A 14,726-nucleotide genomic window follows, 5' to 3' on the forward strand; every position below is an offset into this window, starting at 1 on the left:
ATCAGGCATTATTTACATAAATACTGGAGTATGTCCTTTGGATACAGTCAATATTTTAAACCAAAGGTCTATGGGGCTGATGCTGATCTTATTTGCACAGGGGTAAATCATATCTAAAACTTCATTGGTGTCAAGAGAGCTACCCTAGGGAAAAATGATCCCTGATGAAAAATATCAAGGAGAACAAAATCAGAGGCCGGATATAGAATTATTTAAAATCAGCTGTGTAGGATGGGCTCAGGTAAGATGTAAGAAGCTGACAAGCATCATGCACACTGTCAGACTTTAAAAGACCTGTCATTGAATAAAAAGAGAAACTATATCTAGGGAATGACACTTAGCAATTTCTGTTTATCCTTGGCCAGGTTGTATCCAGCCTCTGAAGAGTTATCAGCAACGATAAGGGTGTCAGCACCACTTCTCCCTTGGCATGCAGGAATTGGTCAGGAGTGCTGGGACCGCATCTTCCCGGTGCTCCCTAGGTGTGAACCCCAGCAAAGTGGATGAGGAGGTGTGGGAAGGAGATGGGCCCACAGAGATGCCGAGCAACATCAATGCGGGTGGTGCGCAGCGAGCGCATTTTACTTACATGCTGTGGTGCACTGGAGGCATTGTGCCTCTCTAAGGTATAATCCCTTCCAGAGTTCCCCTCAGAGTGGTACGAATCCACATCACCCTTTAATTAACACTGTGCCTAGGAGGCACAACTGAGTCTTTAGTATAGCCACAGGCTTTACATACACCTTAACTTGCAAATTGCAGATAAAAGTAGTTAATTTAAGTATAAACTGCCTCTTTTTTAAAGAAAGACCTTGATTTACACATAGAAGAGAAAGTAATTACATTTAACAGATGTCACAGCTCTTAAAGAATATTTGATAATAATTAATCACTAAGAAAAAAAAAAAAAAAGGAATTTCAAGTCAGTTCAGAGCTGTGGTCGAAACCGCAACTCTGAAAGGAAATTTTAATCTGTTCTGTCCTTCTCTATTCTGTTCTGTTCTGTTCTGTTCTGTTCTATTCTATTCTATTCTATTCTTTCCCAGCTTTTACACTACACATATCATTGTAATATTGGAACATCTTTCCAGCATACTACATTAAACCAATGTGATTCATTCCATCAACTATATTCCATGAAGTCAGTCAGAGCTGTGACTGCTCAGCACCTTGCAGGACCATCTTCCACAATTCTTTAGCCACTGGATTTATCCTTTAATCCAGACTTCAGACTTCTTTATTCTCATCATAGCATTGAGAGCTTTTACACTACACATATCATTGTAATATTGGAACATCTTTCCAGCATACTACATTAAACAATGTGATTACATTCCATCAACTATATTCCATGAAGTCAGTCAGAGCTGTGACTGCTCAGCACCTTGCAGGACTGCCAAGCATCTTCCACAATTCTTTAGCCACTGGATTTATCCTTTAATCCAGACTTCATCAGAGTTTATTCTCATCATAGCATTGAGGGAGTGAATCCTAAGCGAATCTAATCCTGACATGCCTCTACCCCTCCCTCCACCATTAGCATGCCAGAGCACTGGGCTTCTGTACTTATAAATGACATTTACCCTCCTATCCATTTTTCTTAACTACTCTTTCTGCAGAGTGCAGAGAAGCAGAAGCAGGATGCTCACAACAAGACCTCTGCTTGAATACCCTGCTTATAATCGTAGACAGACACCAGGGCGTAAGTGACATTTTTATGTTATGTCAGTGCATACCGTGTGCCTACACTCATGATCCAAACAGTATGGTATTTCCATGAGTTTGAAGAGTGTCTGTTTAGTTGTTATTCATTTTGTTTGCCTAACATTTTTATTCTTCTATCATTTTCTTCTCTTTCATCTAATAGTTATTAGCAAGTTTTGGTTTAAATGGGATTGTGGCCTGAAACACAAAATGTTCTTACTCTGCTATTCAATGTTTTTAATCTTTTAAAACACATATATCCAAAGATGAAAATGTCTTTTTTGGAGTCCACATCAAAAGAATGTTAGAAGTCATCAAAGAAAGTGGAGAGCAGAGCATATGCTGTTCTAAGGATGGCTTCAATTCTCTAAAAATTAGGGGCCAGATTCTGCTGTCACTCATATCAGTGGGAAAATTTAGACTGACTCCACAAAGTGAACAACGAGGCCCTGTAATATTAAAACACTGACAGATATTGCTAAGAGAAATGTGCAGGACATTTTTCATAGGCATTAAAACATAAATGCACACAACGTAAGCCTAAAGGACAAGAGATTATGTTTTCTTATTTTTCTGAGGAGAGAATAATGAATGAGTGAATCAGACTTTGCAAAGATCATACCATTAGCTCTTTAACCTTTCTGAGCATCGGGATGCATTTTGGTTCTTTGCTTTTATCACAGGAAGGTTCCAGTTGTAATGTTATTGCTACAGATGCTCAAGTTACCTGGCATTTCTTAACTCCATTCATTTATGGAATTTTACTAAATGCTAGCTGTTTTTGCTGTTGTTTATAGCTTGTTTATTATAAACTACATTATAGTACAAGAGGTACTTTGCTCAAAAAGAGTGAAGAGGTATGGGGTTGCTAACTCAGAGCTTTCTCTTTCAAATCATGATGTCGGCAAAGCAAGTGAGCGGCCCAGTTTCTGTCCCTCTCCCTCGGCAGGGCCAGGCAATGAGCCTTGTCTCTCTCTCTGAAGCTAACGCAAGTTAACCGTCATTACTCAGTGTGCAATAAATCAGCTGTAAGCACAACTTGGGTCACTCCGTACATCCCAAGCTGTGACAGAGGTGGCAGCATTGCAGTCAGGCTGTTGGCCTGTTTCTCTGTACGGGGGATGGTTCTCAATTTTTTTCCACAGCAGCAACAGACAAACCTGTAGGTTCAGAGCATAGTTCCAGTCTATCTTCCACATAAATTATTTCATTTGCTTTTCTAATGCAAAAAGTATTCTTACTTTAAACAAGTTCCTTGGACCAGGTAAAAATAGGCATTGGATGGTGAAGCCAGGTTTTCCTTCCTATAACAGCCCACCCAGAAGGCCAGTCATGATACCGGTCCAAACAGAGGAAGGGGAATAACTCCCTCTCTGCCTCTCAGAAAGCATCCTCTCTCAAGCATGTGTCAGAATCAGCAATCACACTCTTTCTGCAAATACTCGTGATGATCTACGAGCACAGGTTGTCCCACCTTAACCGATGGGAAGCTCAAGGTGAACTTGTATCTAATGGGGTTGCAAGTTAATGCATAGCTGCCTTGGGGCAGCCCATCAGCTGGAGTTGAATCAGTCATTAATAGCTTAGAAACCACAACCAAGCAAACAAAGACTAAATGACCATAAGAACAAAGAACAGAAAAACGAGCTTTTGAAAGCAGGACTTTCTGAAGTTCATGAGCCACTGATTTGACACATTTTCCATCTTGGGCCCCAAATGACTGGGTAAGATTGTGTATGTTCAAAACCATGAGGGTCACACAGTCATTCAAAACTGAGTAGAAAAAATGAAACCAGATTATTTCACTGACGCCTCTGACTAGGAAGACTCCACGTATTTGTGAGGGGAATGTTTAATCTTCCATCCAAAAAAGAAATGATCTCTCATGGCAAGCCTGATAATTTAGAGTCTTCTCAGGTTTTTGAATTATGCTACTGTATGTAGCTGAAAATTGTTTGATAAGCATCACTAAGAGGTCTGGCTTTAAACCAAGCCTGTCATCTAGTGGAGTGCTATGCTATTCCAACTTTAATCTAGATAACTGGCACACATAAAATAAGGAAACACAAATGTGACACAGCTGCAGCTAGTCTGGCGGAGCTAAAATGCTTAACAGTGTTTTATGCTTGTAATATAAGACTGCTTACTAGTGGGAGAATCCTATGTGCAAAAGAGTGACAATCAGGTTGCCTTTGATAGAACTGGTTATAAAAATGTTGGAGATTTAGTATTTATGGTGCCTGCAGGTTACAATAAAATGCTTCTTGTGTTATGACTTTAGCAGACATTAAAAATGCTGTATAACTATGGCCAAACTTCACAAGTTACTGCCCAACACATGCGTAGCAAGCTAGGTTTGCAGCAGAGAATAGGTTAATGATCAACAGTTTACAGAAAGGCTTGTGACATAACTTAGACATTATAGTGGTTTGTTGTGCAATCCATGTGCCCTTTCTGAATAATGTATCTGAATGTGCCAGGAAAACATAGTGTATGTATTAAGTTTACTAAATGAGAGTCAGTGTAGCAAATTAAGTAAATAGTGTGTGATCCAAGTGCTTTTGTCAATAATGCATTGATTATAATGCCACATACTGTACTAAAAATCTAATAAATACAGAATGTCAGCTGGATAACTAGAGCATAAGTATGTTAAGTTCTGGCACTTGAGGCAAATATAAACAACCTTATTTGTGCTCTAGGAGTAAAGGATTTTCCCCTCAGGAAAAAAATATACACTATCACTTACCCTACATTTCAAAACAGGAAACAGGTGCTCGGAAAAGAAATAGAGGGATCTGGTCCTTTAATTATGAACCAAGAGACTAATATGGGGAAAAATCAATTCTGGTAGTAGAAGAGACAGATGAACAGAAACATAAACCAGAAATTATTTGTTCAGCCAAGACACATTATACACCTGAACCTGTTACGTACTAGGGCATATTATGTACTCGGTGTCTCAAGAAGCATCTCTGCAAAGATGTAACACGCAGTTGCGATTACAGCACTGCACGGAAAGCGCTGAAGTGGCTGCCTGATTTAACGTGGCATGTCACTGGGATGCTAACAGACCGTGGCTTTGGCTCCTTGCTTTGCACTAAACTTAAGAATATTGTACAAAGTTGAGTAAATACATGTGCACGGGCTTGCTCTCCTGGGACAGTAGCACCCTGATGTCCATGAAATGCTTGTAGAGGTTTTCTGAGATTAATGGTCCAACCTGGAGGCTGATGTAATCTCTATAGCTCACACCAGACTGCACAGAAAAACTCAGTCTGGGTAGACGTGGTGCCACCAGCAGATGAGAAGGATTTTTCCTTGCCTATACAAATCAAAACTGCATGATTTACTCAAAATACTAATAGCTGGCATAGAGCTGTGAGCTAGCGAAGACAAAACGAGGCAAAAATATTGAGGGTGGCTGCTGGCAATGACAGCAGATTCCAGCACTGTAGGTCAGCTAACTGACTTGTTCTTGAAAAGATTGTAACTTTACACAGAAATTCTCCCTGATGTTTTCTCTTAGCTGTTAGGCAGTGTCACCAGATATATTAAAAGCTGGCATGTTTGGTTTTTTTATTAGGCCTCCAAGATAACCTTCATAAAAACTCATATATTTTCAAACTATGTCAGGATTTTAGGGCTCAATTGATAATCATTTGTGACTAACCTGATTTAGGAAAGGATGACATGCAATTAGGCTGATGATCAGCTTGCAGTTTGTGACTGCTAAGTCTCTACAAAGATGGTATTCTCATTTTTATGACCCGATCACCCAAAGAAAAGTCCAAGAAGCTGCAGGCCTGATTATTCACGAGAGCCTGATCCAGAACAGTAAGCATTTGAGAAAGTGTGAAATTTTAAGCATTTGAGTAGTTCTACCAACTTCAACCTACTTGTACGTTACGCTGGATCAGTCTCAGACTAGAGCGAGATATCTGTGAGAATGCAACTGCCAAGTATTCTGCATACACCCCTCCAGTCGAGCTGTGCAATCGTTTCTTTTGCACCTGAGTGTAACGAGTTGAGCATCTGTTTGGAAACTTGAGTGCTAATGTAGAAGAGTGGCATTTTCTCTTAATTAGATATATGTAGTAAATGTGTGTTGGATGTTTCTAAAGATTAATCATTCTTCCTCTATGGTATGTATGTTTACCCAGAAATGATACCTTCCCTACATCTAGAATGAGAAATAGTGCAAAGAGTTTGATGAATGTGTCTCTTTGCACACACAGACATGAATGTATTTTAGGTTTAAACTACGTACATGTTGTAGAACACAGACCAAAAACTGATTACTTGCAAGGATGGGTAACAGTATGTGGCTAAAGTTTAGGCAAGCATGTAATTGTGTAATGAAATCACTTAAATACATTGGGAAATTCATTTTCCTTTCACCCTTGGAAAAACTGATCCGCACAGGAAGAACTGGAATTTTATACTGAGGTTTTAACTCCTGTTCCTCCAGCCTTCTTCCATACCCTCCCGCCCTTTCTGCTGGGTCTACAGCTTTTACATGTCTCTCCATGACTCTCTTCCTTTTGTCTGCCTCCTCAATGGCTCCAGAGTCCTAAAGAAATGTTCAGCTTTGAAGACTGGCCTAAAAAAATGGTAATTTTCCAGATAAAGGCCAGGTGTTACTTCCGATTCATTCAGTATGCATCCCTATTATCCTGCGGGTCAGCTCCCACCGTGCACGCTCCATGGGTGTACTGACTGCGTAAGGCCTGTGAGATTTGCCCCGTGTGACTGAACTGCAGATGGCACTTTCATATCTCTTATTTTAGCAGCAATTTGCTAAACTTTCTTAATAGCCAGCTACAAGGTGATTTCTGTGTCACAGCCTCACAGCTTTCTCACACCAATGAGAGGAGGGAAAGTATCACCCATCGTGAGAAAATGGGGTCAGAGATGAAAGCTCCAGCCCCACGGACAGGGTGACCATTGGCACAGCTCCCACCTGCCCGGACGCTGCGCCGAGGCAAACTCCTAAGAGTAACGTGACTCCTGGGGCGGCAGGCTGGGCCACTACAGGGGGCATGGATTTTGTCTCATTGTGCCTTTCCCTATTCCCTTTGGAGAGAGAGAATATCGGTTCCCCTCAGAAGAACTTCAATAGGAGGAGGTGCGGGTCAGGCTTTGCAGAGCAGACTTCCCCAGACACACTGCTCGCCTACCAGGGCTGCACGGCTTCTGGATCAGAGCGCGAACAAAGAGCCTTGCATCTGCTCACACAGGCGTCGAGTCACTTGCCAGGATTTCCTAACTACTTCTGGAGGCATGATCATCTGTGCAGATACAACGTCCTAGCAAGGTCAGCCATTTCAAGCAAACAATGAGTTTGCTCTCAGGACAGATTATTTTTCTCTATCTCCACAACCAGGTTTAGATAAAAAGGAAAAACAACCCACCCATTGTCAATACACCGTATCCAAACCAAACTAACACATTTGGTTTCTGCAAGAAAACAAAGTCAAGTTTCAGTTTCTAAATAAACGACTTTTGGAGTCATCACTCTGGAATTTTGCCTTCCTTTCCTGCGTCGTAACGGCTCCTCTCAGATGGAGAGAGGAATCATCTTAGACAAGTAACGCTATCTGCAGCTGCTTATCTCCAGTTAAATCCACATTTCTTTTAAAGAAATGCTGAATGCTGCTGAAATTCCCAAAAGTTAGAAGCTGAGATGTAATTCAACCCTCTCCTTTCGAATTCTTATTGCCCCAGATTCAGCCATTCATTTTTATGTGTATGGTGATAATTAGGAATTGATCTCCCTTACGTTGTATTGATAGAAAACCTTGCATCGGCTAGATCAGGCCCAGGATAATTTACAGCAATTTCTTCATCAAATCAAATGTCTTATTAGACAATGGATGAACTTAAACCACTATGTGATTATGTGACCCATGGAATACTTGATTTTAATAGTGTCATACTTCTTACCTGAAATTTCTGGAGTAGGGTTAAAATTGTGCATTAGTAATTTCTTAAGTTTGAATGAGTTGATTTATTAGCTCCTTTATATTTTTTTATGTGGTTTAGCTGCATAAACACATTGAAACATATACCATGCTGTCTAAAGGCTGAGTAAGAAAAGAAGGTAAAAGAGAAAAAAAGATCTTAAAACAAGATTGGAACATCAGAAATAAGTAACTCATTGCATTAGAAAGAGGAAGCGAGAACCCAAATCACTCTGCAAGTCACCCTAAACCAGCCACGTTATGGGGAGGATCAAGGCAAGGCAACAAGGGTGATGGAGAAGTAAAATGAGTGGTAATGAGGACTCTGTGGTTACACAGACTCAGTAGACAGGGCGGCTGTCACATTTGTGAGAGCAACTGTGGCTGGATTCAGAGATTAAATGGAAGCTAAAGGTTATGATCAAGCATAAAACCCAACAAACCCACGCTTCGAATGCCAGACAGACGATTGCTATGCACTGCTTTGAATGCAGCTACTTACGGGTTTTGCTGAAGAGGGTGAGGAGGGATGAGCAGCTGAGCCCAGGATGGCAAACCACAAGTTCATCTCAGTTCGATGCAACACTTGGACTGTCAGATCTTTAAGCCTGTGTTCAGATTTAATTGCAGTCAAGGAAGCTAGCAGGTGCCTTCACATGAAAGTGTTGAGCAGAACAGAAATGGACTTAATCATGGGCTTGGATGCTCTTCTGTGTTTCAAGTTGATAGCGCTGAAAATGAAGGTGATATGAGGCTTGTAGTTACAAGGTTTTGAACATCTAAACACTATTTCACAACTTTTTTTTTCCCCCTGTCCAGAGTGAGTTTTTATAGTTTAGCCATTAATCTCGTGAAGCAGGAATTTAACATGTCAGTGTTGACAGACTGTTAACTATAGCAGCAATGACGAAGCTTCTATAATATTAACCTTTCAAAAAATAAAACTGCAATAATGATGTTGTTTCCATTAGACCTTTCAGATCACTTACAAATTATCTGGAACTCCTACTGTTTATTTGTTTTTACTTTAGATTGTTGCCCCAAGCACTTAAATAAGACTAATAAAATAATAATAGAATTAAGATTAGATAAATTAAGTGGAAATGAAACTGAATACATTTTCCATGACAGCTGGCAAGTCCCATTCCGTGACTGCTCAGAAACAAAACTGGAATTTTTATGACAGTAGACAATAAGGCGATCGTGTACAGGATGTAACCCAATGCTCAAGAGGAGCAGTGTGCAAGTGACACATCAACAAAAACAAACTTGTTTCATTTATGTACTGTTAATTACCATAACTTACCTAATCATGGACATCTGTTCTCCCTTACTCATACATGTACCTATACACAGATAATTACCACTATCTATTGGTCAGAAGAGCAAACAGCACAGTATAGAAATAGATAGGGTATAGCATATAGGTGTATATATGTGTATATAAATATATTTTATATATATATACAGGTATGCACATCTCTGTCTTATTTATACCTGTATCACTTTGCACTTTGCATGTCATTTTTTTATTTAAACTTCACATCCAAACAATAAGCAGGGGTCCTTGCATGGGTGGAGGGGCATTATACAGAAGAAAGAGAAAATAAGTTTTAGCTAATCAAAAATTAAGTCTGACAATATCAGTGTAGTATCTTTTGTCATGATGGTTCTGAATCACTGTTTCAAAGGATTTTTTTTTTTTCCAACCACACTGTAAAGGATTATGAGCTTTAAAACCGTTGCATTATTCCAAAAGAAGCAGCCATTGTTTTATTGCATTATTCAGTTAAAAGAGAAAAAATAACTGATACAAATTATGACCCTCAGCAAATAGATTTTGTTTCTGTTGAGTCTTGAGCACTTAAGGGTGATCTTTGTTCCATGAAACGTTTTCTTCTCAATTACTATAGTTTTGGAACTTTATGAAAGAAGCCAAGAAAGTTAACTGATTTGCTTGAATGTCATGTCATTTCCATGTTTATTTTTGTGCCTAAAGTCTTACAGTCACATATCTTGTATACAGAAATTAAGGATTATTTAAGAGCACAGCTCTATTTGAAGTAACATTTTATCATAAAGAAATGGAAATATCCACATAGGTAAGTTTAAAAAGCATCCTTTAAATTGACAAATGTTTTACCGTGAGATTGGTAAAAAGCAAAAATTGTTTTTAAAATATAGTTTTGAAAGCATTGAGATTTTCAAGTCTGACTAATTTTTTTAGTAACATCAAACTGCTACAAATTTTGAAATGAATATGAAATTGTACACATGAAATTAATTTAAAATTTCATTTTACCTAGTCAACAGCCCTAACTTTGCATTTCTGTTAATTGCTGCTGGATGACAAGTCAAAAAAATCGTCATGAACTTTTTTCTGTACATGTCCTGGGTAACACATCCTGGGTTAAATAACCCTAAACTGCAGGTACTGAACTACTGCTCCCATTGTTGAGAAGGATAATTCATTACATCAATCTGCATGTGTCCTTGGTTAGAGGAATTCCTGCACGTGACAGAGAATTGCTGCTCCATGTTCAGTCATTTCTAAAAAGACTATTACTTGTACATAACTGAGATTTGGATATTTATGTATTTACTCTGTTTTCCTACCCTCCACCCTTTCGGTCAGCGTGCTGGGATAGTCCCACCAGCTGGGAGGAGCTGGGGAGACCAAGGTGGTGAGCAAAGCTTGCCTTATTGAAAGTAAAAGGAACTGTTTCCATACTGCCAAATGCTTATTGGGAAAAATCAGTATTATTTTCATACTGCCATCCATCAGTGTTAGTATTATTCTGATTTTGCCTTTCTATGTGTTTGTATTTGCCCTTCAATAAATCTACAGGATCTTACCAGAAGCATATCTGAGGGATAATATTCTCCGTCAAATTGGTAGATAAAATAGCGCATGAATGATCTGTTCCACACAGAAGAAATAAGAAGTTTAGCAACCATTCTCAGTTAATTAATTTTCATTAATATGGGAATTGTTCCACTTAGAAAAATGCCTCTACATGCTCAGGGAAAAAAAAAAATCATTTTCCAATGGAAACTTTTCAATATTTTCACAAAAAAATAGTGAATTGATTTAATTTATTTCATTTTGTATTTCTTAAAGTATTTAAAAGATCAAAGTGCTTATTTGGGACAAACAAACTTTTAAACCACAATTGACTTTTTCCATCTATGTAATGATACTTTTATTTATTTAAATTTTTTCAGCCTATCTAGAAATACACTTAAAGAAATGGTTATTCATACAGATTCACCTAGAAGCCAGTTTGAAACTGGCTTCCAAGCCTTGAGAATGAATGTAACTGCATTTGTGTACAATTCAAAAGAGAAGGCATTTATAGCTTTTCACTTCAGTTCTCAGTACAACATTTTAGCTTTGATAATAAAACTCCACATTGAAGCTTTGTATTGCAAAGGCATCATTGCTTCTACGAAGCATGCATCGTGCGTTAAGAAATATCTTAAAATGCTAAAGCTAGACCACTTTTTTGGAGTGCTTTAGGAAAACACACTTCTGGATCTGGTAGTTTCGCTTTCTACTATCAAGCCAGAGATCCGTACCCTTACAAGGTGCTGAGCACTCTCACTTCCCTGCGGACATCCAGGGAAAATGAAAACTTACAGCACCTTCCCAAACTGCAAGCCCAGTGTAAACTCCAGATTCATCTTTACACCTGAGCAAGACACAGACTATGAAAATCCTGCATCTGTCGACCATTCAGTCTTTTGTTCTGTGACATCACGTAGTACCGGATATTACAAAGGAAAAAAGAACAAAACCTCTACTGTGCACTGTATGATCACCTACTGGACATTTCTTCCCTGTTAGCCAGCTAAGCAGAAGATTAGTCTGTATCCTGAGGTCCGAGGATTTAGATCACGTCCTTTTTTTTTTTCCTTCTCTTTTTCTTTCTAATGTGTATCTGTTTTCAATCTCCAGTGTAATAATTCAGTAATGTATTCATCTGAATCCTGTGAAACTACTTACCTACTGTATTCTGTTGTATTTCTTTGGAGAGAAGAAAACTCAAAGGACCACCACTCAGAAAGTCAGGTCATCAGTCTGCGGTCCCCCTGTGTCCATGGAATTAAGGGACAAATTCTCTGCTGTTGTACGTTGGTCCATGAGGAGGCTGATGACAAAAGGGAAAGAGAGAATGATTGGAAAATAATTACACACTGTACCAGTTTATGTCTCCCGAGGAACTGGTCCACTGTGTTAAAACAGTAAATTGTTGCTCTGCCTTCACACCTTCACATCAAGAGTCTGATACACACTGGAAACAGATAGAAGACAATATTTGAGGTGATCCTGTGGTCTCTAAAAGCCAAAGGAGATGTACAAGACATAGATATATACATATAGCTATAGATACAGATGAAATAGATATAGATATCCATGCACATATAAATTTTTAATTTAATGTTTCTGCTGAGTCAAACAAAGGAGACTGAACTTGGTTGATACTAATCCATGTCCCACAGCTTCAGGGGGGGAGCAGAGGGCTTTGATTTTATTTCTGAGTTGTCTTGCCCACTACTGCAAAGGAAAAAAAATCTGAAGCTAATTTACTGAGCCACGAAGCCTCCCTCCTCCTCCTCCCCCTAACTGAAAGTGTGCTAAAGTAAGGGCTGGTAGAACAAGGAAGAAAGATATGACTGGGTATGAACTGGTCTCTTTGACCTGGTTAAAACTAATGCTCTGATATATCCTGTATGCACACTTTACACCCATTAAAATCCAAATTAACTCCAGGGAAATCAATGTCGCTTTAGGGTGACTGAAACAGAATTTGTTTTCTTCTAATAAAACTTGTACCAAGTAATATTGGTACTAAATACGGTGTAAGCTCATTCCTTTTAAAATGTAGTGTCTCCTATGACCATTTTTCTGAATAAAAATGTTTTATCTTTTCCTTAAAAACTGCTGTATTTGAAAGAATTATTTTTTTCCTAGCACCTGCTTAATCTTTTGTTCCATAGATAATTTCTCATTACCCAGGTGTCCTCTTATGGACACACAGAAAGATTGGGCCTAGTTTAAGTGTGAAATAATCCTGTTGCTTCTATCTGAGAATGAATGAGCCCAGGATTAGATCAGATAAAACACACTTGAGATAAAGTGCACAAGGTGGATTATATGGGAAAAGAGGATTTAGTGAAGAACATATCCACAACTTTTTGTTAACATAGAGAATGGTAGCTTTTGTAAGCAACATTTATGGAAACTCAACTGGAGCTTTAAAAGCTATGTCTTTTGTTGTACATTTCTCTGCATACATTTGCTTTGTAGTTGGTAGCTTTAACTTTGGAAGCCATGCTGGGCCTTGACTCATGCTCATTTTGTTTAATGAAAAGCTAAGGATGTACTTTTACTCATAGATTCTTGTTTTGTTTTCTTTGAAGTTTACTAAGCTATCCAGTAAGATGGGAGGTTCATTAGGTTGTTATTATCGCGGCCACAAATTAAGCATCTGTTCCCTGGGGAGTTATAAGCTTCAAGTGGATGTCAGAGCCATACTTATTACAATATTTACTTAATTACCAAGTTACTGATTCTTGTCATATAAAATACAAACATGGACTCTGCTGTCCATGTTAGACACATACTCTCCACCTGCTGAATGTTTAAGATCCACTCATTCCATTTAAGCACTGTTTTAAAATATGCACCAAATTTTTTGTTAAACAATTGTTTAAAAAGGTAAACCAAGAAAAATTAAGCACAATAATGAATTTAAGATATCATCAAGAATATTTAAAAATCATATGCTATCTGACATTACCGTTGACTTTGGTTTCACATCTCAGGACACTGGTAGCTTCCAGTACCAACAAATGCATCAAAAAATTAGCTAATCACGATTTGCCAAAGCACCTCAAAAGTCAGCACGTAAGGGTGCTTTGTCAAGTAGCTGGTTGGAGATCATTGGAGTTGAGAGCTCTCCTCTGTAATAAAATCAGGCTTTTCAAGGCTGGAGCACCTATCTTTTATGAAAACTCAGGGAATTTCACATAAGAGGCAAATGTGCTATCACAAATGTCTGAAAGTCACTTTTCATTATCATTTTTTTGGTTTTTTTTTTCCCTCCTCTTCAGTGCTTTAATTATCTAATGTTGTAAATTACAGAATTACCAGATCTTCCCCTGTCTAGTCTTCTGAAGATGTCAAGCCATATAAAACTAAAAATGTTATTCCCTCTTCTTAGACATGACTTGTGTGAACAGATATGACTGTTGGGAGGATGTCAACACCACAGAATAATGTCTCTATTTTTGGAAAATTCATGTCCATTTTTACTTTAGATGTTGCATTTGGACTTTACAGGTTATTATCTGTCAAACTCATCCTTGGCCTGCTATCTACCATATAACTAATACCTCACCGCAAAACCTTAATCATTTTCATATCTTATAGACAAAACTCTCACTCTACTAGTAATACACTTTGACATGGTCCATTCTAGCAGCCCTTTTCCCTGTAAAGAAATCTTGTAATTATTTAACTTTGATAAATCCTTCCCTGGAGATGCCTGTGTCTTCCCCAACTATAGAAGGAACACAGGCTTCTAAATCCAGGTCCCTTGAACCACAGCACATTAGTAGCTTCCATCATTTCTATAAATTCTAGTTAATATAAGCACACTATTTAAAAATCTAGGTTCATGCAACCCCCAATTTTAAAGAAATAATGGTTACATCTGAATCTTGAGCCTTTCCTGGTTCTCCCATCAGAATGAGAGGCCAGCTTAATGAAGCAGTCACCTACCAATGAACATGACTTCTGAAATAAAAAATATCTCTGAAACAAAAAATATCTCGAACATCAGGTTCAAGACCATCTAAGGCACCTGAAGGTGCACAAGTCCATGGGACCCGATGAGATCCATCTGCGGGTCCTGAAGGAACTGATGGATGAAGTTGCTAAGCCACTATCCATCGTATTTGAGAAGTCATGGCAGTCCGGTGAAGTTCCCACTGACTGGAACAGGGGAAACATAAGCCCCATTTTTAAAAAGGGAAAAAAGGAAGACCCGGGGA

The sequence above is a fragment of the Aptenodytes forsteri genome, unplaced genomic scaffold, assembly GCF_000699145.1.
Source record: "Aptenodytes forsteri isolate BGI_AS27 unplaced genomic scaffold, ASM69914v1 Scaffold404, whole genome shotgun sequence".
Taxonomy (NCBI): Eukaryota; Metazoa; Chordata; class Aves; order Sphenisciformes; family Spheniscidae; genus Aptenodytes; species Aptenodytes forsteri.